The sequence below is a fragment of the Myotis yumanensis genome, unplaced genomic scaffold (assembly GCF_028538775.1).
Source record: "Myotis yumanensis isolate MYYU_CA2020_CCGP unplaced genomic scaffold, mMyoYum1.0.hap1 SCAF_18, whole genome shotgun sequence".
Lineage (NCBI taxonomy): Eukaryota > Metazoa > Chordata > Mammalia > Chiroptera > Vespertilionidae > Myotis > Myotis yumanensis.
In genome coordinates, this window is record NW_027223769.1 from 13,594,192 (window position 1) to 13,622,159 (window position 27,968).

The 27,968-nt window shown below is 51.2% G+C and overlaps 1 pseudogene; it reads left to right on the plus strand.

The window, feature by feature from the left end:
• The first annotated feature begins 24,292 nt into the window (after positions 1-24,292).
• LOC138997504 (U1 spliceosomal RNA) lies at positions 24,293-24,435 on the plus strand (annotated as a pseudogene).
• Positions 24,436-27,968: the final 3,533 nt, after the last annotated feature.

Genomic DNA, 27,968 nt, shown 5'->3' on the forward strand with positions numbered 1-27,968 from the left:
GGACATAGCCATCCTTGCTACTCGGTGGCAGGATAAGAAGCTGTGGACTTGTCCTGGCCTGATTCACCTCTGCAGGCCTGGCCAGGGACCAAAGGCACTTACACACGCAGCTTCCTGGGGGAGCATCTGCCCTGCACGGACCCACTCCAATCCCATTGGCATGTTGGGTTTTCTGGAAATACATTTGAACAAAGGGCTCTGTGGATTTCAATATTGTGATATTGTGATTTATAATAAAAATAGTCTTTGGCTTTTGTCCCAGTTCCTGGAGCAGAGATCCTCACACCCTTGGAATTTTCTAAATGGGGAGCAACACGGTGGCTCCCGGAGCCTTCAGAGCTGGCACCCCCCTTTCAGACTCCGGCCTCCAGAATGGAGAGAAGGAGCTGCTTAGCTGTCAGCCCCCAGGCTGCGGTCCTTTGTGTGGAAGGACACCTTCTAAGGCGCTCCTTGTACCTACTGTGTTTTCAGGGCGAATTTAGAGGAGAGAGTCCTGTCTGTGCTCTAGACTCAGGGAGATTCCTGCGCGGGAATCCACAAGGCACTCCAGCCCTGCCCACCAGGACCTGGAATAGCTCTGGCGAGGGCCCTTTTTTGGTTAATGGACTGGGCTTGCGGTGCCTGCCACTTAAGCAGCTTCACCAGCCGGGAGGCCTCGGGAGCCTGGCTCCTTCCCTCCCTGCGCCTTCTTATCATGATGGATTGCCACTCGGGAGTGAGATGGAAACTTAAAAATGCCCTCGCTCAACACAGCTCCGGGCAGTGCCTTGCTGGTTGTACTCGCAAATCCAAGGTCGTAAACTTTTAAAAATAGGTGCTGGGCTGCCAGTGTCATTAAAGGAGACTCTGATTTATTGAAATGCCCCGTCGTCTTCTGTAGATGATTCTGGAACTTGCTGGAAAGGCCCTCCTGGTTGTGACGGTGGTAAGTTTCACCCTCTCGCCCTCAGACCTTGTATTCTTCCTTGGCCGTTAGTTTTCTCCCCCAAAAGAGATAGTGGTGCCCTTGAAGACTTTCTGGGCACTGCTCTTCCTGGTGCAGACAGCTGGCGCTCCATAAATGCTTCCCTGGTGGTTGGAGCTGAAGCGGTAACACCGCTCCTCTGAGGTGGCTAAGAGGAGCCGGTCCGACTGAGGAGAAAGCAACTGCCTAGAGTCAGGTTTTTACTGAGTGTCAGAACGAACGTCTCTGTCAAGGGGATTAAAAAAAAAAAAAGAAAAAAAAAAAGGAGGATGGGAGGTGGAACATGTGCCACTCTAAGAATGCTGTTGTTAAAAGTATATTTAGCCAATTCTATTTGGATAATAGTGGAAAATAAGATTTTGCCAGGGACTCAGCTGACCCCTTTACAACTGAAATCGGATCCGCTCAGCTGAGTGAAAATGCAGATGCACTCCCATACCATCCTTGGCTTTTCTTTTATGGAGGCAAGAACATGTGGACACAGCCCATAAAGAGGAGGTATCGCTTATAACCCCACTGCCACGGAAAACCCCTTTGCACTCCGGGTGTAACTCTCCTGTAGGGTTGTCATGCGTGTTGTGCTTACACCTAAAATGAATTTTGCATCCCACACTGCTGCTTAGAACCCTTTCCCCCAATTAATGTCCAGGGGTGGGCAAAAGTAGGTCGACAGTTATGAGTCGGCGAAACACAGGGTTTATTCTTGTGTCATTATAATCTTCCATAAGAAGAGCTATAAGCCTACGTTTGCCCACCCCTGTGTTGTGAACGTTCCTGTAAGTGCTGTGTATTTTATGGCATCATTTTAAGTGCTTAGGGCTCTGCTATAAAGATATACTGTCATTCACTTGACCAGCCCCTTATGGTTGCATATTTGGCATCATAATCTGATGCAGGACTCATTTTTTCATTCTTGGGGTTGAGCAAGAGGCAGATTCTTTTCCCCATAAATTCTTTTTCCTCCCTGCACTGAGCCCAAGGGCCACGGTTGGTGCCAGTTTTTGTCCTCCTGCTGAGAGTAGATGCGGTCGGCAGAGAATGCTCCCTCCCCAAGTGGGAAGTTAAAGGCTGTCATTTCAGAGGTTTCCAGGCAGGGCTGGAGCAGGCTGATGACAGAGAGGGACGTGGACGCCGGCCAACAGCCTGTGGGTCCCCAGGAAACGGGAACATTCTTTATGTGATTAGAGGAGGAGCAGCATTTCCGAAAATGAGTGTCTGTGGGTACAGAAAAGGCTCCAAGCGGGGTCTGTCCTGGACAGTAGGCCATCGGGACCTGCCCCTGGTGGGGCGTTTCATTCGGCAATTGCATTTGAATCCTCCTGACAGAAATCCCCGATGGTGGCTTAAACACACTTCTTGTATTATTTTTTTCAAGTCCTGAGAAGCCAGAAAGAGCATTAGCTCAGTTGAGATCTTGTCAATACTCTTGGACTTTGCTGTATTGTCGCCTCGTGGCATCAAAGTGACTGCTTCATCTCTACCATTGCACCTATGTTCCAGGCAGAAAGAAGGTGGCCATGAAGGCCAAATAGATAGAGTCTGTCTGAAGCTACTGGGACTCTGCTTGCAACTCACAGGCCCAAAATGTGTCGCCTGATCACACCCAACTGCAAAGGAAGTATTTCTAAACTCGTGTCTTCAGGAAACCCCACAGTATCCCCTGCGCATGCTATGACTTCCTTTGTGTGGCCAGAAAATAAATGGTGTCAAAAAAGACCAAACCAAGCCAAAATAAGAACAGCGGCTTTTCCAGAGTGTTCCCTTCACCAACACAGGGTCCCCTAGCTTTCAGTTAGGGGCTCTATGTGTGGTGATGTTGTCAGGAAACGGACCTGGTGGGCAGCTTGGGGCTCAGTGGGTAGAGAGGTGAGCTCTCAGACAGACCTGGAGTCACCCTTCCCTCCATGTCTCACTCTGGGGCCAGTTACTTGACTCTCTGTGCCTAAGCAGCCTTGCCCAGAAGTGCAGGCCGGAGCCCCTCCGTCGGACTCCTAGCCCAGTGCTTGTCCACCTACCCACACTTTCCGGGCTCCAGCCCTCTGCACAGCGTGCTCACCATCCTTTTTCAGTAGGATCTCTACTGACTTTTTTGTTTAAGTCCGTTCAACTTTTACCAAGACAGATTTATTTGCAAAGACGTTTTAAATAAATTTGCATGCAGCGCCCCAGAAACACCTGCTACAGGTAGAGAGTGACTCTCAAAGAGTAAACGTGCCAGGACAGCGTGTGCCTGAGCCGGATCCAGACACCAGCTGGAGCTCCAGGTCTGCTCGCTCCTTGGCACCGGAGGGAGATTGGAGAGTTAGATGCTAAGGCCTATGGGCACCCGGCCCCCCACCCCCCCCCCCCCGCCGCCGCCCAGGCTTTCTCTAGTCAGAAGAGGCTGAGCAAGGAAAAGGGGCAGGCGCTTTGTTAGCCGACGTGATTTAACACCAGTTCCCCTGGCGATCCTGGCACCCACTCCCAAGTGCCCTGTGTCCCTGGGGCTGCCCCTCTGAGGACCTCAGTGTAGGAAGACAGTCTTTCCTTGAGAAAATTGTTCATCCAAACAGTTGCAAACCAAATCTGGACTCTCTCTGGAGCCCTGGGCTGTTCCCTCCTGCTCCCCACAGTAACCCCTGGCCCTGTATCTGCCCTGGGACCCTGCTCTACACAATAAAAGTCTTTGGAAATGCTGTATGTGCACATGTACACATAACCATGCTCATTCATGCATGTTTCTGTAAGAGCAACTATCTGACTCAATGAAGTTACTTGCCTGGTTCCGCCAGAGATTTGAGTTTGAGACCCCTGATTTACATAATAAGCAGCCTTTACACTCCACATGTCACACGTTCATACTGAAGCACAGTGCTACCGCCGGGCCCAGGGTGATTTTTTCGGAGAGCATCTCCAGCTTCCCGCCCCTGTCCCCACACCATGCTTGTCTGGTTTTGTTTTCCATCATCGTTCTCAGTCAGCTTCTCCAATTCCTGCTTGTGAGCGGAGGCCAGTGACCATCCACCGAGGGAGGCCTCTCAAATTGGCGTTGGGGAGCAGGGGCGGGGGATGCAGGGACCCCCATGCTAGTTTGCTAGCTGCCTTAACAAGGCACCACAAACTGGGCACCTTCAACAATGCAACTTCATCCTCACAGCCCTGGAGGCCAGAAGTCTGAGACAGGGTGCGGGCAGGGCTGGGGCCTTGTGGGTCTGTGAGGAGGATCTGTGCAGCCTCTCGCAGGCCTGCAGGTCTGCCTGCAGCCTGATGTTCCGAGGCTTGTAGAGCATCGCCCCTCTCTGCTCCGTCTCCAAGTGGCGTCCTCCCTCATGCCTCTCTGTGCCCAAATGTCCCCCTTTTGTAAAGACACGGATCATTTTGGATTCAGGACCCACTTACTCTAGCATGACCTCATTTAACCTAACTAATGGCATTTCCAACAACCCTATGTCCAAATAAGGTCACATTCTGAGCTACTAAGGGTTAGGACTTAACTGTGTGAATTCTGGGGGACACAATTCAGCTCACACCAGCACCCCTGTCAGGCGGAGGAGTCATAGAAGGCAGCAGCCAACCTGCGAGCTGGGCAGGAGTTCGCTCAGCCAAAGAAGACATGAGGCGTGTTCCAGGCAGAAGGGACAGCATGTGCAAAGGTCCTGAGGATGCAGAGGTGCTTTCTGGAATGAGCAGGGGTAGAAGTGCTCGGAGAGGGAGCAGCTGAGACTGAAGAGCTTACCAGGGTACATTAGATATGCGTGCCATGTGGTCTCCTTTGTAAACTCACAGACACATTCATATATATCCCGGGGGGGGGGGGGCAGAAGAAAAGATCCCTCCGTGTTCCCAGGGCCATCCCTGGGCGGCGTGGGCTCAGGGTTGCTGAGAAGCCGGCAGGAAAGACTCTGGTTGCCCAACGCCGGCACTCCCAGGAGGATGCATTTCCCAGTGCAGAACGGAACGGTCTGGGCTGAGCAATTACGAAAACTTTTAAAGGCTTATGCAGCAACCCCTTCCAGAACGCTTCATTTCAGCCCTCCTCGTAAACAGATTGTAAAGACGCAATCAGCCCAGAGCCCACTCCGCTGTGATAATCTGATGTAAGCCAGGCACTGATTTATATGCGCCAGTCCAAACAAACATACCTGTAGACCATCAAACTGGAATTTCTTCCATACTTTCTTCTTATGCATCAAGGAACTGCTTTTATTCCTCTTTTGCCGGAGGGAAGCGATGTATTTATTTTGCGGAAGAAGAAAAGCAGTGTGCAAGATGCTAGGTGAGGAGCTGGGAGCAGAGCGGTGGGCTGGTGGGGGGACAGCTCCTTTCCAGGCAGGGTCGATGCAGAATGAGGAACTAAGCAAGCGTAAGTCCAGTTCCCCTCATGTTGATGTTTAAAAACTACTCAATATCGCGCTTATGACGTGCCAGGCGCTGTTCCGAGAGCTGTATCACTGTGAGCTCAGGAGCAATTCCGTCCCCTCTTGAGATGGGCACATGGACACGCAGGGCCATCCTTTCTCCCCAGCAAAGCTGGGTCTGCTTTGCCCTCTGTCTTCTCGCCCCAACATTCTTGTGCTCTCAAGAGTTGAGACTGGATTTGCCTTCTAGTCCTGGCTGGTGAAAACGTTGACTTCTACACACTGTCTTTCACCTATTCATCCTGTCATTAAAGGCCAACTTGATTTTTCAATGGCAAGTTGTCTTAGGCTAAGAGATTCCTGGCATTTCACGTGGCTGTTTTCTTGAGCCGGGGCCTGAGGAGTATTGATAGAAGACCATAGGACTCCTCTCCAGATGAACGGTTCTATGGCTCCCCGCTGCCATCTCCCACTACCATTCATCCTAGTTACCAACACTTGCAACCCAGAGCACCACTTTCCTCATAACCCTCCCTGCTCAGTAACCTTCAATGGCTCCCCAGCTCCCTGGCCACATGTGTACATAGCCAGGCTGATCTCTGGGACAGAAGGTAGGAACGGAGTCCTGGTCAGGAAGAGACTGGGCGGGGAGAGATGAGCAGGACTCTCCTGGGCTCCCTCTAGGCACCGGCCCCTCCTCTGCTCTCCCTCAGGACCGTGTGCTTCTTGAGATCAGAGGGCGGTCTTCTCTCCCACCAGGGCCAGGAGCCCTCAGAAAGGTGTGGTGACTGCATACATGACCAGCTGCCTCTTAGAGCTCCTGACCTCTGCTAAATGCCTTGTGCCAGTGGTCCTACTAAGTGCCCAGGGTCCTGACCACGATGCAGCTGGAATACTCCTTTCTGGGTCCCTCAGTGGCCCGGCTCCTTGTGTCTGGTTTTAAGGAGGCCTGGACCTAACTCGCTGAGTCTCACCCACTCTGGTCTTTAACTGTCAACCCCTTAAATCACTGAGGTTGCCTTCCCAGAGGGATGGGTGTCATTCTGACTGTCGTGTCGGGAGGTTTTCCTGATTCCTGCATCTCTGAGCCGCCAGGAGCACGGCCCTGCCACATCTTAATGTCACACTTCTGGCCTCCAGAACTGTAAGATAATACGTTTCTGCTGTTTCAGTCTACCCAGTTTGTGGTCATTGGTTTCAGCAGTCCCGGGAAACCAATGCAGACACCATGCTGTGTGGTATCGGGCAAGTCACTTAAGCTCTCTGAGTTGACCTCCTCATGTGTTATTGGGTTTAGTACTGACCTCCTAGGGTTGCGGTGAGGGATATAAGGATGACATGCTATTTGTATTTCATGGTCGGTGTCAGAAAATCACCCTCCTCCTCCTCATCGCCCCTTCCGTGTGGTCTGGAGGAGATGGGCTTGGTTTAGTCCCTCCAATGACCTGACCCTCAAATGGGCATTTTCCAAACCTGCTGGTGGAAGAATCAGTTACTGCTGCCTTTCTAGAAGGACATGTTAAGTATAGGCATCAACAGCCTAAAAATGTGCCCTGACGGTGAGGCTCAGCTGGAGCACTATCCAGAGCACCAGAGGGGCCTTGGGTTTGATTCCTGGCCAGGGCACACACCCAGTTTGTGGGTCTGATCCCTGGTTGGGAGGCAACTGATGGATATTTCTCTCTCACATTCATGTTTCTCTCTCTCTCTCCTTCTCCCTTCCTCTCTCTAAAATCAATAAAACATATCCTCAGGTGAAGATTTAAAAAAAAAGAAAAAAGGTCTAAAAATGCAACTAGAGTTTAATTCAGTAATTCTTTCTGAGGCATTTGTCTAAAGAAAATAATTGCATACATGTGCAAAGATTTCATTACAGTGAAGCTGAATGCAGTGTGACTTTATACACACTCCAACAAAACACACAGATCACAACAAAACAGAATTTTTAACTTGGGTGAGAAATGCCTAGAGTAGATTATTGATTAAATATGGGATTGCTTTCTCTTTTACACCAAAGGTTGGGCAATGTTTTCTGCAAATATCCAGATAGTAAATATTTTAGGCTTTTTGAGCCATACAGTTTCTATCTAACTATTCAACTCCCCTGTTGTTGTGGGAAACCGCTGTGTGCCAATAAAACTTTATTTACAAAAACAGGTTGTGGGCCACATTTGGCCCACTGGCCACAGGATGCCTACTCCAGGTCTAGACAGAATATCAGCAAACCACTACAACTAAAGGAGTAGGAGCAGCCTAACATTGCCCCTGGGGAGTCACTACACCTTCCGATGCTGCCTTGGTCTAGGATCCCCAGAAGCACCCCATGACATGAGGATTTGAGCACAAGGAGTTTATTTGGGAGGTGACCCCAGGAAACACCAGTGGGAGACAGGCAGTGGGACAGGGAAGGGAGATGGTCTATAAAAGGAACATTATCTACAATGTTACCACCACTGGCCCCGGGGCCCAACGCCATGGCCAGCGCTCTCTCACAACACCAAGTGGGATCTCATCCACAAAATTGCTGAGGGCTATTTTTGCGGGCAGCAAGAGGTCTGCTTGCCTGTGTGTGGACAAGAGTCTCCAGAAAGGCAGGCTCAGGCTGTGCAGGGTCCCAGCTGCAGCCTTGGGTGTGGGGCAGTGCATGCAGACCGACAGAAAAGGTGGCCAGGCCAGAGTAAAGGGATGCTGCCCGGAAGCTCTCTGTGGTGTGCCACTATTTCTGTTCCAACAAATAGCACGTGGGGATGCTCCTACCTGAATAGGAACAGCGCGCAAGGCAGGAAACACACACGCCATTCAGCCAGCCACGAACTACTGTGGGATGGGGAATAGAGAGGCGCTCTCTCTGCATGACTCCAGTCTGCACTGAGTTGTTACAGAGGAGAGTTCGTGTTGTCCTGGTAATGTAAAAGCCAGTGCAAATACACAGGCAATGCTATAGGGAAATACTGATGAGAGGGTCTGTGGTTATCCAGTTAGTACTAAGTTAATAAAGTAAATGTAACATAGGCTGTAGAGTAATTCCAGTTTTATATCGTTCTGCGTGTGCATGTATATGTACATGTATATGTGCATGTATCTGTATGCAGTGTATATCTTTCTACATGCATGTGTCTGTGTATCTGGGTATCTATCTATCTATCTATCTATCTATCTATCTATCTACCTACCTACCTGTCCGTCCACCTGTCTATCTGTCTGTCTATCTATCCATCCATCTATCCATCTATCTATCTAGGAAAGAGAGAACAAGACTGGTTCTGTTTGGTAGAACACATACCATAATGTGGACTATGGTTTCTTTGGATTTTTTTAAAGTTATTAGGCCTCCAGCTTATGTCTGTGGGTGCATGAGGTGCCAGAGAGCCACCCCGGCAGGCCCGAGCCCTGAGGGCGGAAGTGAGCTAATCTCTCCACGGAAGGAGAGGCCACGAGGGCCCCTTGCCCCCTGGGGTTCGTTGTGCCGACTGCCATGTGCATTGAGCTCCCCAGGAGGAGGGCTGCTCCCCGAGTACTCGGGCTGAGGGTCAGAGGGGTTAGAGGGCTTGTGAAATGAGAAGAGGAGAGGATGGCTGTAACTGCGCTCTGAACCCCGGGTCTCCAATCTGTTGCCTCTGTCTCCCCTGAAGAGGGCAAGGACCTGGGTTCTCTACCCACAGCTGCACCCCCAGTGCTGGGATGTAGTAGATGCTCAGTAAAGCATAGTTCCCACTGCAGGTCTCTCTCCCTGTGAGAACAGGATTGGAGGGGATTGTTGGGGTTGAAACCATGCAAAGGAAAAAGACTTTAAAGTGGGCTAGCTGGCCGCGTGTTGCACTTCCTGCTCGAGTTCAAAGTCAGCCCTGCCCCTGGAACTGCCATTACGAGTTTAGATTGTTCCAGAATCCCGCTGCTGACGGTTCAAAAGGCTCCCAGCTGCTATCAGGAAATAGCTCAGGAAGGTCTCCATTAAACACCAAGAAACTGAGATGCAATCAGCCGGGCTGGAATTCAGGAAAGTGCTGGCTCTGGAGTTTAAGAAAGAAAGAGCACATTTCAGGGCAAGAGGAGGCAGATCTGCCAGCTGAGCCCCTCTCTCCCTTCCACCTGTCGGGCAAGGCCAAACCGGCTTCTCCGGTCCCACCAGTACCCGCAGGAAGCAGCGGCCTCCAGCCCAGGGCCACGCGTCCTCACGGCAGAGCCGGGATCCCACTGCGATGGACCAGAATGCCCTGTGATTGCTACTTCTTCGGGGCCTTGGCGTCAGCCCGTAATCTTTCAGTTGTGGTCTCGAGGGCCAAACATGAACCAGGATTTTCCATTATGGTTGCAATTTTGGCTTGTAATTTTATCACTCGAATCTAAATCCACTTCAGAAATGCCATAAACTAATTGTCACTGAATAAACTGAAACTTTTGAGGAGTTTATAAAAGTGATTTAATGAAAAAAAAAAAAGTAAGATAGAAAACAAATGTTGCCTACAGAATTGTTGGCAAAAAGGTAAAAGCTCTCTGTTTGTTTTGAACGCGTGCCCTGGTGTCGACCGAGCCCTGCCCGCCGCGGCCTCGGAGCCCGGTGGCGGGGAGGCTGTTTGTGTTGGAGCCCTTGGCGTGGATTTCGAGTTTGTCCCGGGGAAGCTGACTGTGGGGACGGCGGGGACCAGGGCATGGGTCGGGTCAGCCGAAAATAAACGGGGACAGATCAGATCCGATCCTCATCCAGCCGACTGCACCTCGTTTCCTTGATTAAAAAATACGACTATTAACTCGGTGGATGTTGGGGTTAAGTAAATGTGAGTTAATTACCAAGCTGTGACCGTTTTCACAGTTTCTGAAGCTAAACACTTCAATGCGTGTTGTCAGTTTACGTTAGGCAATAATTTGAATGACTCCCGGTTAGCTGTTTCACTTCATTCATATTAAGAAACAATATACAAAGGGTATAAAGTGATCAGCTCTGTTTATGCTGAGGAGGAGGTTGTAAAGGCAGCGCACGGGAGCGGGGCAGGGGAGAGACTGTTCCTGGCTTTGGATGGGCTTCTGCTGAGGGTTTGTGAATGGAAATCTTCAGAGAAGCCTCTAACAGCGAGGCCTGGGAATGGTCACGCAGGACAAAGCCCCCAGCACGGGAGGTGGGAGGCTAGAGGAGCGACCTGGGGGTGGGGCAGGTTGACAAGAGAGCTTCTGTGAAACAGATCCTTCCGGGTACCAGGATCAGGACTTGAGATGTTGAACTCCTTCAAGAAGAATCTAGCTGGGACCCATGCGAGCAGATCCCAGCATTCTCCATGATTGTGGGGGGTGGGGGTGGGGGTGGAGGTGGGGCTGGGTGGAATTCTGAGCTTCCTGTTGGCTGAGGAAAGTGGGAACCAGGACCTACCTCCCATGTTGGCCTCAGAAAACTCCACAAAACTCAACCCTCAGAGACCTCAGGTCTTCTGTGTAAAGGAGGCACACAGGTGTTAGAAATGAGTCTGGCATTCCAGGGGCCGTGGCCTCTTCCATGTCTGTGGTAAAAGGCAACAACAACAACAAAAAGCCTGCAAAAAAAAAAAAAGCAAAAAGTTTTCTTTGGTTAAGCATCATGCAATAGGAAGTAAGGAGAAGCAATCCAACTGCCACCAACAGATGGAGAGATAAACAAGCCTTGGCCGGGGGTCAGTTGGTTGGAGCGTCTTCCCGTACACCGAAAGGCTGTGGGTTTGATTCCTGGTCAAGGCACATGCCTGGGTTGCAGGTTCAATGCCTGGTCCAATGTTTCCCTTTCACATCTCTCTCTCTCTCTCTCTCTCTCTCTCTCTATATATATATATATATATATATCTCCTTGGGTGAGGATTAAAAAAAGAGAGAGATAAACAAAAGGTGGCATATACATGCACTAGAATATTACTGAGCCTTGAAAAGGAAGGAGATTCTGACACAGGCTACCACACGGATGAACCCTGAGGACTCAGGCTGAGACAAGCAAGCCACATAAGGGCGATTCCACGCATAGGGTCCCCGGAGAAGACCGACCCAGAGACAGAAAGCAGAGTGGTGGTCGCCGGGGCCTGGGGGTCATGGTTCACGGTGCAGGGCCTCAGTTGGAGAAGATGAGAAAGTTCTGGAGGTGGATGGTGGTGATGGTTGCAAAACAATGTGAATGTGCTCAATGCCACAGAACTGGACGCTTAACAAAAGGCTCAAATTGCCCTGACCGGTGTTGCTCAGTGGGTAGAGCGTCGGCCTGCAGACTGAAGGGTCCCAGGTTCGATTCCGGTCAAGGGCATGTACCTTGGTTGCGGGCACCTCCTCAGTGGGGGGTGTGCAGGGGGCAGCTGATCAATGTTTCTCTCTCATCAATGTTTCTAACTCTCTATCCCTCTCCCTTCCTCTCTGTAAAAGATCAATAAAATATATTTTTTTAAAAAGGCTCAAATAACAAACTTTATGTTATGTATACTTTACAACAGTGAAAGAAAAACAGTATAAAATAGGTATAAAGTTGAGATGAAAGGATGCATCCAAACAATTTAGGTTTGGTTGGAAAATAGTAGGCACTCATAAATATTCGTTGTCATCATTATTACTGGTCCCCATAAATGCTTGTGAAATGCTTTATGAGAGAGGGGGGAAGGGAGAAGGTGGGAGGGGGAGAGAGAAAGAATTAATGTCTACTATTCGTCTAGAGCAGGATGCATGTAGAGTGGTTTTAAGTAAAAGAGAGTCCATGTGATCCCACTTATAGTATTACCTTGAGGAGCCAGGTCTTCAAAATGAGAGCGTGTCAGGTGGTCTCAGGTCAGTACCATCCCAGTAATCACAACTCCTTAAAAGCATTTGTGGGGTGTCTGGTACATGCTCTACAGCCTCAAGTTGCAATCCACCCGGCCGTATGTTGCCCATAAAAATCCAGGATACAAGACCACCTCCTGTGTCACCTCTGACATCTCGAACCCGCTAGACCATCTCCCGAGCACTCATGAGCTTGGCTTCACGGTCCATCTCTCCCTGATGCTGTGTGGACAGGCAGGGACCATGTATGGACGAGGAGAGAGAGGCAGCCGGTCCTCGCCTCACCGGGGTTGTCCCCAGCTGGGACACCCTGGCACGAAAGCAGAAGCCACCCACCCTCCCAGTTTCTCTCTCCTTGGGCACAGTCTCAATGGCGAGGTGCTTTCAGGAAATGGCTGCCCATCCTGGCTGGTGCTGCAGAGGCCTAGGGAAGGAGAGAGAAAGATGTCTTTCCCATAGGCTGTCCATCCTCTGATGACAGTGCTGTTTTCATGGTTGATGAGCAAATTCCTACGGACACCTTCTCTTAGGGGATTCGTGTCCCCCCCCCCCGCCCCCCCCCCCCGCCCCCAGGAACTAGACTCACTTCTCTGAGAAACAGCCACTTCTTACACAATCTCCCTCTCCCTCTCTCTCCTCGTCTCTTCTACTCCCCCACCCTCTACCTCCCACTTCCCTCCTATCCCCTCCCCCTCTCTCTCCCCCTCTTCTCCCCCACTCTTTCCCTCTCCCCTCCCCCTTCACATCTCCCACCCTCTCCCTCTCCCTCTCAGTGCTGGGTGGCTGCCGAGAGAGACCCGCGGCTGGGCACCAAGTCCAACCTCTGTGTCTGCTAAGGAGCCAAGGGTCCTCTCCTGAAGGGGAAGAGCACAAGGATTTTGTTTTGTTTTGTTTCGTGTGAAAACCATCACTGTGGCTGGGCCATCAGAGACGTACCTACTTTACCCCTCACCCCCAAGGCCCTGTAAAGGCCAACATGGTTTTCCAAGGTTTAAGGAGGCTCATGGGATGCAGGACTGGGGGTGGGGGTGGGGGGGCGGGGGAGGGGGAGCTAAGGCTGAGATGAGCTGGTCACCCTGGTTCACTGGCCAGTCTTCCGGCCTCTCCAGCTTTTCCTCTGGCCTGAAACAAATCCCTCCAGCCCATCCCTGCCGGCCGACTGTCATCAGAGCCCTGGCCCGCTGGGCCTAATCGGCTCTCTGGCAGTGAAAGGCGCATCTGATCTTATCACCTTCTCCTCTGGCAAGGCTGGCTCCACCAAAACAACTTTTATCTGGAAATAAAATAATGCCGCTGCTGTCCCGGCTCTCTGAAGGCCTCTCGGGTGATCTCAGCTCTGATGATTTAATGAGTGTCCTCCGGCTGCTAAGGCTGCTAATCACCTGCAGCATTTATTAAGTCGAAGGCATTTGGCTTGGAGCGAAGGCGGGATGTGCAGGGCCCGGTGCGATGGAGTGGAGCGAGTCCCAGGGCTGGGGACTTTTCCTTTCTCTCTCTGCTGGGCTCTCAGCTGGCCCCACTCCCCACACCCCCCACTTCCCGGGGCAGGAAGAGCGCATGCCACTCGCCGGTGTCTTGACTGCATTTACGTCACCTAAGAATTTTCTTTTTCTGGCTCGCTCTCTGGCATCGCCCGGCCGAGAGGCTCCAGGAAAGTCGTAAACCCGATTGAATGGCACCGCGGCTACGGCCTCTCCCATCGGAACACGACTGTGCTTTGTGTCTTGTAATGTCAAAGCGAACTTGGCCGGGAAGCCGGAGCTGCCAGCTGTGTGCGGGTTTGGCTGTCGGCGTTTCTGGAGGGAAGGCGGGCAGCAGAGTGGGGGTGAGCCCCAGCAGGCGCCCTCCCTGTCCTGCTTCACCTCCTTCCTCTGTAAAATAAGCCTGCGGCCCTTTTGGAATTGCCCCAAGAGCTCCGTGAGTGCTTCCAGAACCTTCTTTTCCACACTTAGGGCTAAACGTATCACACAGGAAGCGTGTCACACAGGAAGCCCTTCTTTTCCACACTTAGAGCTAAGCGTACCACACGGGAGAGGAACGAAGCCCGGCTCTGCCACCGAGGGGCTGTGTGACCGTGGGAGAAGCGCATCACCTCTCTGAGCTGGTTTCCTTGTCTCTGAAGGGAGCGTGGGGGGGGGGGGGGGGGGGGTGGACTAGCCCTGTCTTCAACTTTGTCTCACCCCAGGATCATATTTTCTAGGAAAACCTTCCCAGGAAGTGACATTTGTAAAATGGCTAAAAGTTGAGAACTTTGAGGCAGACAGTTGGTGGAGTGGCCACGTGTGCTGAGGCCCCTGCATTGTCCTCAGGAGGCTCAGGGCTCTTCCCCTGCGTAGTGACTGTGCCAGGAAGCGCTCTCCGACGCAGTTTCACGTTTGCGAAGCTGTGTTCTGGGATTGGCCAAAACCTGTGTCGGCCTGTCTGTGTAACCTACAACCTTTCTCTGTCTCTCTCTCCCTCTCTGTATCCATCGTCTGTCTGTCTGTCCACCTCTCAGATTTATCTTCATTAGTTCCCAAATGTTATCCTGTCTGAGAATTCCCTAGGGATCTTGTTCAAACATGGGTTTCCACACCGCAGCCTCTGGCTCCCGCGGGAGGGGGTCTTGAGTTGCGCATTTCTGACCCGCTCCAGGTAACTTGGACACTGCCCGTCTGGATCGCACTTTGAGTGTTCCCGAATCTTCTTCAGCTTCTGCAAACCAGAGGCTCTCCATGTTTGATCTCAGGAGCTTTTGGAAAAAGCTAAGAGTGTAAAGAACAAAAATAGTATTACCTATTTCTTACATGCACTCGGAACAATAATCAACAATGTACCATGGCCACGTTACTTTTCTGCAATTGGGAGCCTAATGGCATTTGCACCATGGAATACTTGCAGCTATTAAATTAGGGATTTCCCCCCTTTATGGCTGAGGCATAAAACTCTGACTAGTAGTTAGTAGTCAAATCGTGTCCACAGATCCTCGGAGCCAGCCACACCCCATCCTGGGTAAGTAATCCTGTGGAATTCTCACACAGGTGCGCCTGGGACGTGTGCAAAGATGTCTCTTGAAGTGTTTTTTTCAGCGGTGAGAATGTAAGTGTCCGTCACTGGGACAGTGGGCGGTACCGTGGGAGGTGCCTGCCTCAGAGTGCAAGACACCAGGTAGGGCAATGAATTGGGCCCATCCAACACGATGGAGGAGAGTGAGCTATGTAACATCAGACCACTTCTGCAAATGGTCCGCACACAGAACCTTGCACAGGGACACAAGGATCCATCGGAAGAGTTGCCTGTGTGGCACGAGGGGGCAGGAGAGGGAACTTGGAGAGAAAAGGGGTCAGAGAAATAAGACAAGAGAGGCATTCACTGGGACCAGGGAGGAACATGGTGCCCTCAGCATGGCACCTGAGTCCAACAGAAGACTCTGTAGTAAATGCATTCATAAAACGTGAAAAATAAAAATAAGGATGTTGGCCCTGGGCCTCCACAGACAAGTCAGAAGACTCCTTTCTCCAGCAGACTCTGCCCCTTCTATAACTTCCCAGGGGCTTCCTCTCACCAGCATGGATGCCTGTCGCCTGCCCCCTTGACTGGGGTGTCCACAGGGCAGGGGACTCCGTCAAGGTCAAAAGATAGAGAACTGAAGGGCATCACGAGGCCTCCCTCTCCGCTGCCTTCCTCCTGCCCCTCATGATGGACAATGGGAGGGACTGACTTCTTTGTGGAGTTTTAGTGCTAAGTCCGTTTGTGGGCGACACAGACCAGTGGTCCTTGCGTCTGGCAACACCATAATCCACCAAGGCACTCAATCAAAACACAAAAACTAAACTGAACTCCCACGGCCCACTGCATACCAGGCTCTCGCCGGGGGTAAAGAATCTGCAGATTCTTTTTTATAAATGTTTCCTTTTTACACACGTTTTCAGGTGTTTGGGGTGAAACCCAAGTTAGAACAAGGAGTGTAGCCCCAACCTGAGTCTCCAGTTGCCGGGACAGGACTCTCCTTCGCCCCCTGGTGGCGAGGACAAAATGCACGGGGCACTCCCTGTGTTGAGCGCTCAGGGGCAGGTGGACACCAGCAGAAGCCAAGTCTGTGGCAGGTGCCCAGCGGATGCAGGTGAAACCACAGCCCCGTGCAGGAACGTTGCTTCCCTGGCTTTTCACCCTGCCCCACACTTGATCGCCATACGCACTATTTAATTTGATCTTATTTGTGTTCTCAGAGGTGCCTTTCCTGAGTCCAGAGGCCTTTATGGTAGAATCTCAACTGCTGTGGAGACAGTTTGCTGGAGACCTTTTCATCCTTCCACTCACTTCTGTTCAAGTCTATGCCTAGGGCACGTTCCCCGCCTCCCTGCCACTATCAGAAGCCTCTCTGATGATACCCAATGAGCAGGACATTGTTTTACTTCCACTGTAGCAAATAGGAAATGCACTAGCGCTGAGCAGCAGGGCGTGAGAGACAGAGGCTTCTGCGTGTTTTCCTTGAGAGGGGAACTGTCCCACCTGGTTGCGCAGCTGTGCAGAGCCAGCAGGAGCAGGACTGTGCGGGGCTGGTGTGCGTCCGTGTGCGAACAGACGTGGCCCCTGCCCTCTGGGAACTTAGAATCGATCAGGGAAGAGAATATAGTCCAACAACCACAAAAATAGATCATTCGATTTAGAAACTCTGTGAAGTCTATAGTGACAGTTGGGGAAAGAGCACTTAGAAGGGGAACAGCATGTGCCAAGGCCCTCCGGTGTCAAGTGTGGCTGGAGCAGAGGCCAGAGGGGGAGGCAGGCCAGACCCGCAGGGCTTGGAGTCCGGGGAAGGGCTGGGGCCACGTTCTGTGGGTCCCAGGTGTCATGGGAGGTTTCTGCAGGGGACTGACACCATCCAGTTTGTGTTTTTGTTTTCCCTGATGTCATAGTGCACGTGGTTAAGAAAGATCAAACAATCCCGAGCACCTTTCAATGAAAAACACTAGCATCCTGTTTTACTCCAACCTGTCCCCAGGTCTATTCCCCAGAGGAACCACTCTGGGTTTTTATTCTGGTTTGTTTGTGTGTGATAGGCTCTGTGTTTTCATCCTGCTCACAAAGTGGAGAACACCCACCGTCAATCACTCAGTAAATACATTAATTCATTAGTTAATCAATTAACTCCCACCCCACACTCAACATGGCAAACTCAGGAAGGAATCCACAGAACCGCCCGTTAGTCAGACTCACATCTGTGGCTCTTCCCTGCCACCTGGGGAGGAGGCGTCTGCAGGGCCCCGCTGGCCCCGGCTCTCCCCCCGGCCAGTGCTGTGAACCCGCGGAGACCTGGGCCCTGGAGCAGGCACTAGTCCTGCGAGTAGGAAACGATTGTTGGAAGGGACCTTTTGTTTCAGAACATCAGTCGTTGGGAATCTGACAGGAAAATACATTTCCCAGGAGGACATCTGTTCACGTTCATCAGAAATGGCAGTGATAGGCAGAGTGGAGGGAGGAAGGGGCGGGGAGAGGATGAGTCACTCATTCATGCATTCATTCATTCATTCATTCACTCAGCAGGTGTTTCTGAGCACCTGCAGTCAAGGGCCCTGCTCTGAGTGCCGGAGGCGCTGACCGTGACTGTCCTCAGGAAGCTCATACTCCAGCAGGGACACAGGTGACACAGGAACAGACGGGAGTGAGTAGCACGCCTTCAGGTGTCCAGTTGTAGGAAGAAAAGCCAAGCGGCACAAGCCGGATAGCAAGTGGATGGTGCTATTCACGGCGGACTGTCCTCAGCCTCTCTGAACAGGTGACATTTGTGTAGGAGCCAGGAGGACGGGAGCGCTGGCTACGACATGGGCTCCCGGTCTCTGCACCCCTAGCAGATTTGCTCCATGGCTGGGGTGCTTGAGGGGCAGAGGGGCAGCAAGGAAGGGGACACCTGGGGCCAGAGAGCAGCAGGGGATCCTGGGCCATTTGAAGGACCTTGGATTGCAGGGGAGGGAGAGAGAAGGAGAGAGAGCCTGGGGCTTGAGTCTCCTGGGTCCCCACACCCAGCTTCCTGCTGCCCAGGCCACTACTCCCAGCTCCAGACATGAGGACTGTACATTTCTCCTGGTAACATTACACGAAGGTGCAGATCCCCAAAATGTGTTTCCTTTGGCTTCAGGCAGGTAAACTGTGCCTTTGCAGATGGACATGGACTGGAGGGCCAGATAGACATTGAAATCTATAAGTTATATTTAAATGTATTTCTACACAAATACACTTATTTCACATGACACATAAATAAAGCACACATTATATCATATACACTATATAAATTATATTATACAATATTAATTATAATATCATTACATTTATAAATTACATACTCATATTTTATATAAATAGAAGTTTTTATAAATAAAATTACATATTTGTATGTTTGTAAAGTATAATTATAATATAAATATGTAATGTATATACTTATATAGCATATTACATAAATATGCAAACTATATATACAAATTATAGTTTATAGAATATCATTATTTTCTATGTGTTGGACAAAAATCAATGTGTGCCTACATAAGTATGTACAATATACACAGATAAGTATATGTAACTTTCCACAGAGATCATTCTGCATCAAGTACCTAGACAGTCAGCCCCACAGGGGCAGGGATGAGTCTGTCTTTGTAGCCAGTGCCTGACACCCAGTCAGCAACCTTTACCTAAAAGTGTTGAATGGATAGAAGCCATTCTTAGTGGGACACCTGAGATCCCAGCTACTAAGTTCTGCCCAAGTCCACGCATGCGTCCTGGGTCCCTGGTTGACCTCTCGAGTTGGGTCAGGAATGTCCCTTCACCCCACCCATCTAATCACAGAGCAAGGGTCTTTCTCAGGGTCCGTGTATGAGGCGGTGGGAAAAGCACATAAAATGCTCTGCAGAGGTTTACGAGGCCGTCCGTTCCTCGGCAATGCCCCCAGATAAGAGACCATTAACGTGAAGGAGGACTCCGGGGGTCTCCTCTGGAGATGTGGCTTCTGGAGAGAAGGGAGCCGCCCTGCCCCTCCTCCCAGACCCCTCTTCCCCCTCCCCCCATCCTGTTCCCAGGGGCCCTGCACCCATTACTGGCAGAGTGGACGTTCACTGAGCCCTGGCCGGGGGCTGGGCCAGCCAGGCCCTGGGAACTCAGAGAAGATAAGTCGCTCCCTGCTGCTTCTTGTGACCCAGGAGCCTGGCAGACCTGCTTTGGGAACTTGATAAGCACTGTGATAGTAGCAGAACCTAAGAACACCCTTGGAAAAGTGCACATTGAAATATCCAGAACAGTGTGCACATCACAGGCATGCAGCTTGACGGACTTTTTCGAAATAAACGCAGCCCTGGGACCAGCCCCTGCAGCCCCAGCTGTGCCCCTTCCAGCTGTGCCTCCCTCTCTTTGGGCTCCTGATTAGGCTTATCAGGCCAGGTTCAGCGGGGGAGGCAGAACTGCCTAAGTGATGTGGGGCAACACATTTATTATGGGGATTAGACCCTTCAGGACTGTGGGAGGAGCCGCGGGAGGCCAGAGACAAGGCCCTCCCCGGTCTTCCAGAAGCACTGAGCAGTGGCTGAGTGTGGCTGGCAGGAAAACCTGGAACGCAGGCTCGCACCTGGTCTGCCGGATTGGAACCCGGCAGGGGAGCCCATGGAGAAGCCCTTGGACGCTGCCTCTACAACTGGTGGTCCAGAGGTTGCTATTGCTCAGTGACGCTGGCAAGAGGGTAGAGCTCCGTGCCATTTCTTATTAGGGCAGCTGCTGGGGCCACTGCTCCACTTCTCCCCTTCAGATCCAGGGCACACCCCTCTTTCCGCCAACGCCACCCTGAGACCACGCAGGGAGAAGTGGCTCCAGCTCAGCTGGGCCAACGCAGGCAGCCTGGCACCCACACGGGTGCCGATCAGGAGCACCTGTGTGAACAGGTGTCTGTGCCAGCTTCTTTCACTCAGCGCCACGAGTGGCATTCACCCTGTTGTTGTGTGTAGCGAGAGTTGCCCATTCTCATGTTTGCATAATATTCCATTGTATAACTATCCCGTAATTTATGTATTCAATGGTTGAAAGGCATTTACGTAGTTTCTAGTCATTCGCTATTACAAATAGTGCTTCCCGAATATTATGGTGCATGTCTCATGGGGCACATACCGACACATTGTACTTGGAACCTCTGGGTCAGGGGCTAGGCTCATATATACATGAGCTTCAGTAGATACACTCTGTTTCCCAAAGTGGTTGCACTACTTTCTTATTCCCAGTGTTTCTTGTCCTTATTTGGTTTATGTCTTGGGTCCAGGCTTATGCCAGCTCCCCCTGGGCTGTGGTAGGGGCTGCGCACACACGGGAAGAGAAAGAAGAGACCCTGAGATATATGTAAACTCATTTATTTTATGATTACTTGCTTATTACCCACCTCTCTCACACGCGCACCCCCACCTCCCACCCCAGACGGTGAGCTGCATGAGATCAGAGATTGTGTGAGCAGAAGGGTGCACCCCACAAAGATGTCCAGCTTCCTCATCCCCAGAACCTGTGAATATGCTACCGCACATGGCAACAGGAGATTAAGGCTGCAGATGGGATCAAGGCTGCCAATCAGCTGATCATTCGACCGGGAGAGCATCCTGGGTTATCCAGGTGGGGTGGGCCCAGTGTCATCACAGGGTTCTCAAAAGCAGAGGAGGGAGACAGAGAGAGAACAAAAGAGCATCAGAAGGGCTTAAGCTGTCACTGCTGGCTTTGAAGATGGAGGCGGGGGCCACTAGCCAAAGAATGCAGGTACCTCTAGAAGCTGGAAAAGACCAGGAAACGGATTCTCTCCTGGAGCTTCCAGAAGGAACCAGCAGCCCTGCCGACACCTTGGCGTTAGCCCAGGGAGGCCTGTGTGGGAGGGCTGGCCTCTCGAGCTGCAAGAGAACACAGGTGTGTCATTAAAGTCCCCAAATATGTCCCTGGTGTTTGTTACAGCAGCAACAAGGAACGGATTCTATCTTGTTCCCTGCAATGCCCCCAGGGCCTGGTCCACAGTAGATTCACAGTCAACACTTGCTGAACGAGTAAGTACCTTGAAGGGAATTCTTTGCTGAGAGCCTTTGGTGAGGCAGCTCCTTGATACCCAGTCAGGGTTGCCAGATACAATATAGTTAAAATACAGCTTGTCCAGGTAAATCTGAATTTCAGATAAACATCAAACCATTTTATAAAAGTATGTCCTGTGCTGCACTACAAAATCATTCACTGATTCGTTAGAATTCAAGTGTATCTGGGTGTCCAGTGCTTAATCAAGCAACCCTATGGAGTCACTTCCCAGGCTGCGAAGTGTGCCCCCAATTCACAGCTGGTCAGGGGAAGACCTGCGGCTTGAAGGCAGACCTGTGTGACTCCCCAGACCCTTACTCCTCCCACCCCTTCCAGCGCCTGCTGCTGCCCAGTGGGGCGATGGACATGAGCAGCCGCATCATCTCCCAGCAGGTCCCCTGCCCCACGCCCTCCTGCTCTAAGGAGGCAGGGTTAAGGGACCCCTCTGCTGAGCACTGCCAGGGACCCTGAGACCCCTGGGGAGTGAACGGCGCCCGGGCTGTCTGGTCCTCCCGGAGGACTGAGAAGGCTGAAGCGGGACCCTCGGCCGGACAGTGAAGGCTCCAAAGACCTTGGCCGCGTGTGTCTTCCTGCCGAGCCGGCATTCCCCTGAGCAGGGGTCTGAGGAAACCTGCTAAGGAAACAGGAGGCAAGGGAAGTCCTTCCTTCGGAGGGAGCGCTCCAGGAGGCAAAGCCACCGGGATGCAAACGGGACAGAATCGCGCCGTTCTATTTTGGGGAAAACAGTACAAAAATAGGGTCCGCATGGAATTCTCTCTTCTCCACCGCCTCCCCCCCCACCCCGCCCCGGGCGCTGGAGTTAGGAGAGGCGGCTCCTGAGGCCCAGGACCCCTGGCTTGTGCGACTCTCACAAACACCTCCAGGAAGCGCCTTATCAAGTTCGCTCACGTCCACGCACCGGCACACAAAAATAACCTCCGAGAAAAGCCCCAGGATTGGATATTGAACTTGCTTTGGCAAAGGGCGCTCTCTCCCTCATGTTCATTAGCGAAGACTCCAAACCACCTCAGGTTTTTCAAAAGGAAATTAAAATGCAAGAAATCAAGGGGTTTGCCCAAGGTCACGGAGCACAATAGTGCCTCCCCAAGTCTTCCAGTCTCCAGGCAGTTGCTTGCCCTGAGAAGTTGGTTGGCCTTTCTTTAAACCTTTAAATACAGTGAGCGTTTAAAGCCCCCCACCCTGCCCAGCCCTCCACCCAGTCCCCTGACCCAGGGCATATTCGGAAGTGATGCCCACTTCAGGTGGGTTTCCGTGCCTGCCAGCTCCACTGCAAGTCTGGAGAAGTGATGTTTGAATCATTCCCCAGTTAATGAGTGAGGGGTGGGCATTGTCAGGCTTCTGGGAGCAAAAGAGCTAGTGACAGAGTCAAGCTGGGAAATTGAAGGAGAGTTGGACAAAGGACTGTTTGAGTTGAGGGCAAGGTGTGGGGACTGTAATGAATTGGGGGGAGGGGAGCTGGGGCTAATACCATCTCAGGACATGGCAGAATGAGGGGAGAGGACGTTCCTGGATCCGGAGAGGGGCAGCCCCGCCGGGGCTGGGAGAGCCAGCCAGGGGCCAGGTACCTGAACAGGGTGGGATCCATTATCAAATGCTGTGTGGGAGGGAGGCACAGGGGCGGTCTTGGGGCAGGGAGGGGGGGCAGGTTAACCAGGAGAACTTGCCCCCCCAGTGGCTGACTATAACCTAATGGGCTGACTGTCAAGCCTTGTACATCAGATCCCTTCTCCTCGGGAGAACCAGGAGAAACCAGGGTTCTGTTACCTAGAACTCGATTATGAAGAGCAGATACAACCACATTTAGCAGGCAAACATCTCATCTGTGAAAGCCAACGCTCAGCTAAAAGAGTGGTCACTCTGGCTGCTGCGGGGACTTCTGGGTAGAGGCTGCTGGGGCAGGGGGTCTGGAGGCAGCGTGCAAGAGGTTTCCACTTCCTGAGGGCAGAAGTGGGATGCCTGGTCCAGGCTGCAGCCCCGCCCAGCACACAGCGGGCCCCAGAAATGCCTGTCCAAGGAGGGAAGGCATGCGGGCTGCCACCCTCTTTTCCTCACAAACCTCCTTAAGGTAAAGGAGCACCACTCGCTGCTTTCAGGATCGCCCAGCTTTGGTTTGAAATGCGGGTCTTCTGTCTGGAAAATTAGTGTTGCTGGTTCAGTGTCCCTGAAACGCGTCGGAAGGTCAGTTCTGGGGGAGGGAACAGTTTCCATGGCGCACAGCTTTCTCTGCTGTATCCTTGCTCCAGGCTCAGCTGAGTCACTGAGATGTGGGCAGTGACTCACGCAGGGGTCAGAGTTCACAGGGGATGGTCCACCCTGTTTGGGTCCTTTTTATGGAGTCCTCATTCATGGTCGTAAGGTGGGTGCGGGGGATGGGAGGGGTGCAGGTGGAACCTCACTAAGAAGGAGGTTTCCCAAGAAGAAGGGGGACTGTGGACTGGCTCCAGGGAGACCTGGGATTCGATCCTATGATCCTCATGGGCTGTGGGGCCCCAGCAAGTGAATTAATTTAAACAGAGTCAAGTGTCTGTGCTCTCTCGCCTGTAGGGCTGGTGGGAACATGCAAAGCGATGGTGTTTGTACAGCGCCAGGCCCGTGGCCGGTATTCAGCAAGTGCTGGGACTGAGACCCTGGTTTCTTATCCGAGAGCTGTCATTCCAATGGAAGATAGCTTTTGTCTGCGAAAATCCCTCCTCTCTTTGTCTCAGCAACATGTGGTCCAGCAAAGATATTTCATGTGTTCGTTTCCATCTTCCCAACTAGCCAAAAAGAAAACAGATGCTAGGAAGGGAGCCAAATGCCGTATGATCTGTTCTTTCCCCCCCAAAAGCATTACAGCATCTTCTTTGCAGGGTGATATAGGGATGGTCTGTGCCATTGGCATCTCCTCGCTGCCCAACTATGCCAGGAATCCGGTCCCTGTGGAAACCTCTGGGGCTCTGTCCTCAAGGCCAAGGCAGCCAGTCCTCCTCTACGTCCAATCACCTGCGATCTTCAGCGACTTTGGACGCATCCCCAGTTGACCGTTCAAACCATTTGCTGCTGGAAGCAGTCCCTCTGGGGCCTCAGTAACTGCTCCAGTAAGTTAACCCCGAGTTTGGGGGTTTTCAAATCCTTACTTTGTCGATGGCTATTAAGAGAATTACGGTAACAAAACCATGCAATACTTACCTGGCAGGGGAGATGGCATGATCGTGAAGGCTTATCCATTGCACTCTGGGCGTGCTGACCTTCTATTTCCCCAAATGTGGGAAATTCAACTGCATAATTTGTGGTAGCGGGTGCCTGTACTTGTGCTCTCTCCAAAACAAAACACAGCAAAATCTAGCGTGGCCATTACATCGGCAATCTGGGGCCATGAATCATTAAGACAACTTGGTTGCTTCTGTTGTCAGTGACCTGGGGTGGTTGTTTGGAGAAAGGAATTGGATTAAACACCGTGAAGACCGTGGGGGGAGCTGGTCAAGCCAGACACGTTTCTGAGGACTTCCTGTCCTCTCCACCCACACCTTCTTGTGTTTTGGTTTCGAGGGGGGACTTTTTGCTTTTTGTTTCACTTGAGTTGTACTAACAATAACCATAAGAGCTGCAGCAACTTACCATGAGCACTTGGGGTGGGGACAAGACACACAGGAGAGGAAAAGCTCACTAATATGTTGGGGGGAGTGAGGGTCACAGGGCAGCCCGGGGCAGCATGTCAGAGACCCGCGGGAATGCGCTGGGACCAGCTGGGAAGGCCTTCTAGGGAACATGGGTGTGTGTGTGTGTGTGTGTGTGTGTGTGTGTGTGTTATGCAAAATCATTTTTTTTTTTTACTTTAAGACATTTTATTTTGAAAGAACTTAACACCTTCAGAAGTTACGAAGAATTCAAAGAGCACAAAGAATTCTGGTATACCTTTTGCTGAGATTTCCCAAATGCTAACTAACGCATTGCCATATTTGCTATGTCTGGTCTGATAAACATGATGTCCCCTTACCTCTAAATATTCCAGTGTATATTTTCTAGAAACAGGAACACTTTTTTACATAATACAGTATTAAGAAAATGAGGAATTTATGCCTGATATAGTACTTTCATCTACTTTAGAGAGCGTGTTCAAATGTCACTGATTGTCTCATGAATGTCCTTTATAGACAAAGATGGGGGAATACACACACACACACACACACACTCATGCACACACACATCATGCACACTTTTTCTGGTTCGAGATCCAATCCAGATCCCAGCTGACAGCCAGTTGTCCTGCCTCTTTAGTCTCTTCTATTCTGAAACAGCCTTGGCCATTTTCAGTCTTTCATGACCGTGACATTTTTGAAGATGGAAGGCTCGTTACTTTGTTGAAAGGCTCTCAGCTTGGGTTAATCTGATGTTTCCTCGTGGTTAGATTCAGTGTAGAAACTTTTGGCAGAAATAAACCAGGAGCGATGTGTGTCCTTGTTAGGGCTTCATATCAGGAGCCCATGACGTCCTCTGTCCCATGGCTGGTGATGGTATCTGGTCACTGGGGGAGGGTGGTGCCCCTCCTCTGTAAAGTTACTGAGGCCCCCCCCCCCTTTGTAATGGATAAATCCTCTATGAGAACAGAGAGATACTTTGAGACTATGCAAAATCCTTCTACTCACCATACTCTCTCCTACTAGTTCCAGCATCCACTGCTAATTCCTACCTGACCTAAGTATCCAAGAGTGGCTTCCACATGGTGGTTGATGTCTCATCCTGTCATTCCTGCTAGAGTTTCTCGCTGCGGTTTTATTGCATGAAATAACTTCTCCTTCTCCCTCATTTATGCCATCGGTGTGGATTCATGGTTTCTTTGCATTCTCTGGGTTATAACTCGTTATTACCAGCATTTATCCTGTTGCTCCCATTGTCCTAAATTTGGCCAGTGGGGGCCCCTTCAGGTTGACATGTCCCCATGATCCACCTAGCTTGTCCTCGTGTCTGTCGTGACGAGATGTCCGGGTTCATCCTGAACTTCCCCTGCCCCGTCTTGGAACGAGCGGTTCTCCCTCTGCCTCCCGCTTCCCTTTCCACGGTGCTTCCATCCACCACAACCAGCAGTTAAAACATCTGGTTTGTGCCCAGGTACTATCTGTGCTTTCAGGCATCTGCTCAGGTATAAAATGCAAGGGCTCTTCTCAGGAAACAGACCCTTCAGGGACCAGCAGTTGGAGGACTGAAGAGGAAGGGGAGCGCAGACAGGCATCTCACATCTTTACAGAGAATCCAGTGTGTGGTTTGGGGTCTGTGGAGCATTTTAATACCCAGGGTTCACTTTAGCCTCACCAATTACCTGCCTGCCTTTTGCACCAAGCCCCTGGAGGTCAAGCCAGCTGATGGACACACTTATTGTTGTAGGCAGTCATTTAACTTGGAGAACTGAGGATTAAAACAACACCGTTCAGGATGAAGCGATGGCAGCTCTAAGTCAGGATAATGCACTGGGATAAGAATGCCTAATCTCCAGGGAGTGCCCCAAATCCCCTCAGCATGCTTTCAATACTTTGTTTCGCATTTGGAAGTCTTGAGCAAAAAGAGGTAGAAACTTCACAAAGACGGGGTTTACCAGCCGGCGATCTAAGCTGCCTACCACTAGCCCATAGAGTATCTTTGTGCAAACTGAAAAGAGGTGCTTTTCCCCTGGCAAGTATGGCCCTGGGCCACGCATGCGCAAGGCTGTGAGTGCAGGGGGGTCTAGCCACTTGCCCCCTCGCCTGGGTGCCGTGTGCAGTGAACAACCTACACAACTGTACGCAGCAGCCCAGGGTCCAAGAGAGTCCCGGAGGTTTCCTGACTGCCTTTCACAAGGGGTTCTACTGCCAAGGACAAGAAAGGGCAATTGCACGGTTAAATGTCAGCAATTGGTTGTATACACATGTCAATTCCATTAAATCCTTGCTTCATAAATTGCTGTCACCTGGGGAGGCTAACCCCTTGCTTAGGAGAAACTAGGTTAAGAGGCCTCCTGTGGGCACCTTCGCTTTGCATCTCTGAGGTGGTGGCAAGAGGAGAGAAGGGCTCGTTCAGAAACCTGCCTGGGAGGTTCTTCTATGGAAGGTAGATTCTGGAGCTGCTGTGATTACTTAGTGTCCAGGGCCTTGATTAGCTGTAATACAGCAATCGGGGTTGTTCCAATCACATGTCACGAAGGTCTGAGAATGTGGGAGGACGTCTTGGGGGGCGGGGCGGGCAGAGATAGGCTGTGAGGAGAGGAGGGGGAGAAGAGGGAGAAGAAGCAGCAGCTGGGAGTCCAGGCAAGGGGGTGGCTCCTCCATCTCATGCCTGTCTCATGTTGGCATTTTTACTTTCATTTTACAGAAGCAACTTCCTGTTGTGAACAAATAATTACACCCCAATGTAATCATGTGACAAAGCTCTGTCCTGATTACATGGGTTGCCTTTTGGTCCTGCCATGGAATGCATTCTTTACATTATGTATATTACCTCACTTAACCTTTGCAGGATTCCTACATTTTTATAGCTAAGGAGTGTAGGTGTTTGGACTGGGTGCAGATATCTTTAGCAGAAAACAAAAAATAACTGTGGTTGTAACATATACGAGATTATTTTTCTCTTTTATAAGCCAGGTTTAGAAAAAGGGAGTCCAGGGTCAGTGGTGGCTCCACAGTTAGCAAGGGCTCAGATCACTTCTGCATTTGGCTCCACCATCTTTAGCACCTCATGGTTCAAGACGGTTGCTGGAGCTCCAGCCATCATGTTTGCTGAAGGATGGAAAAAGGAAATGTACTACTATCTGTTTATTTCTCAAAGAGCTTCCCCAGATGTTCTACCCAATAATATTTGCTTACATTTCATTGGTCAATTCTAGCTGC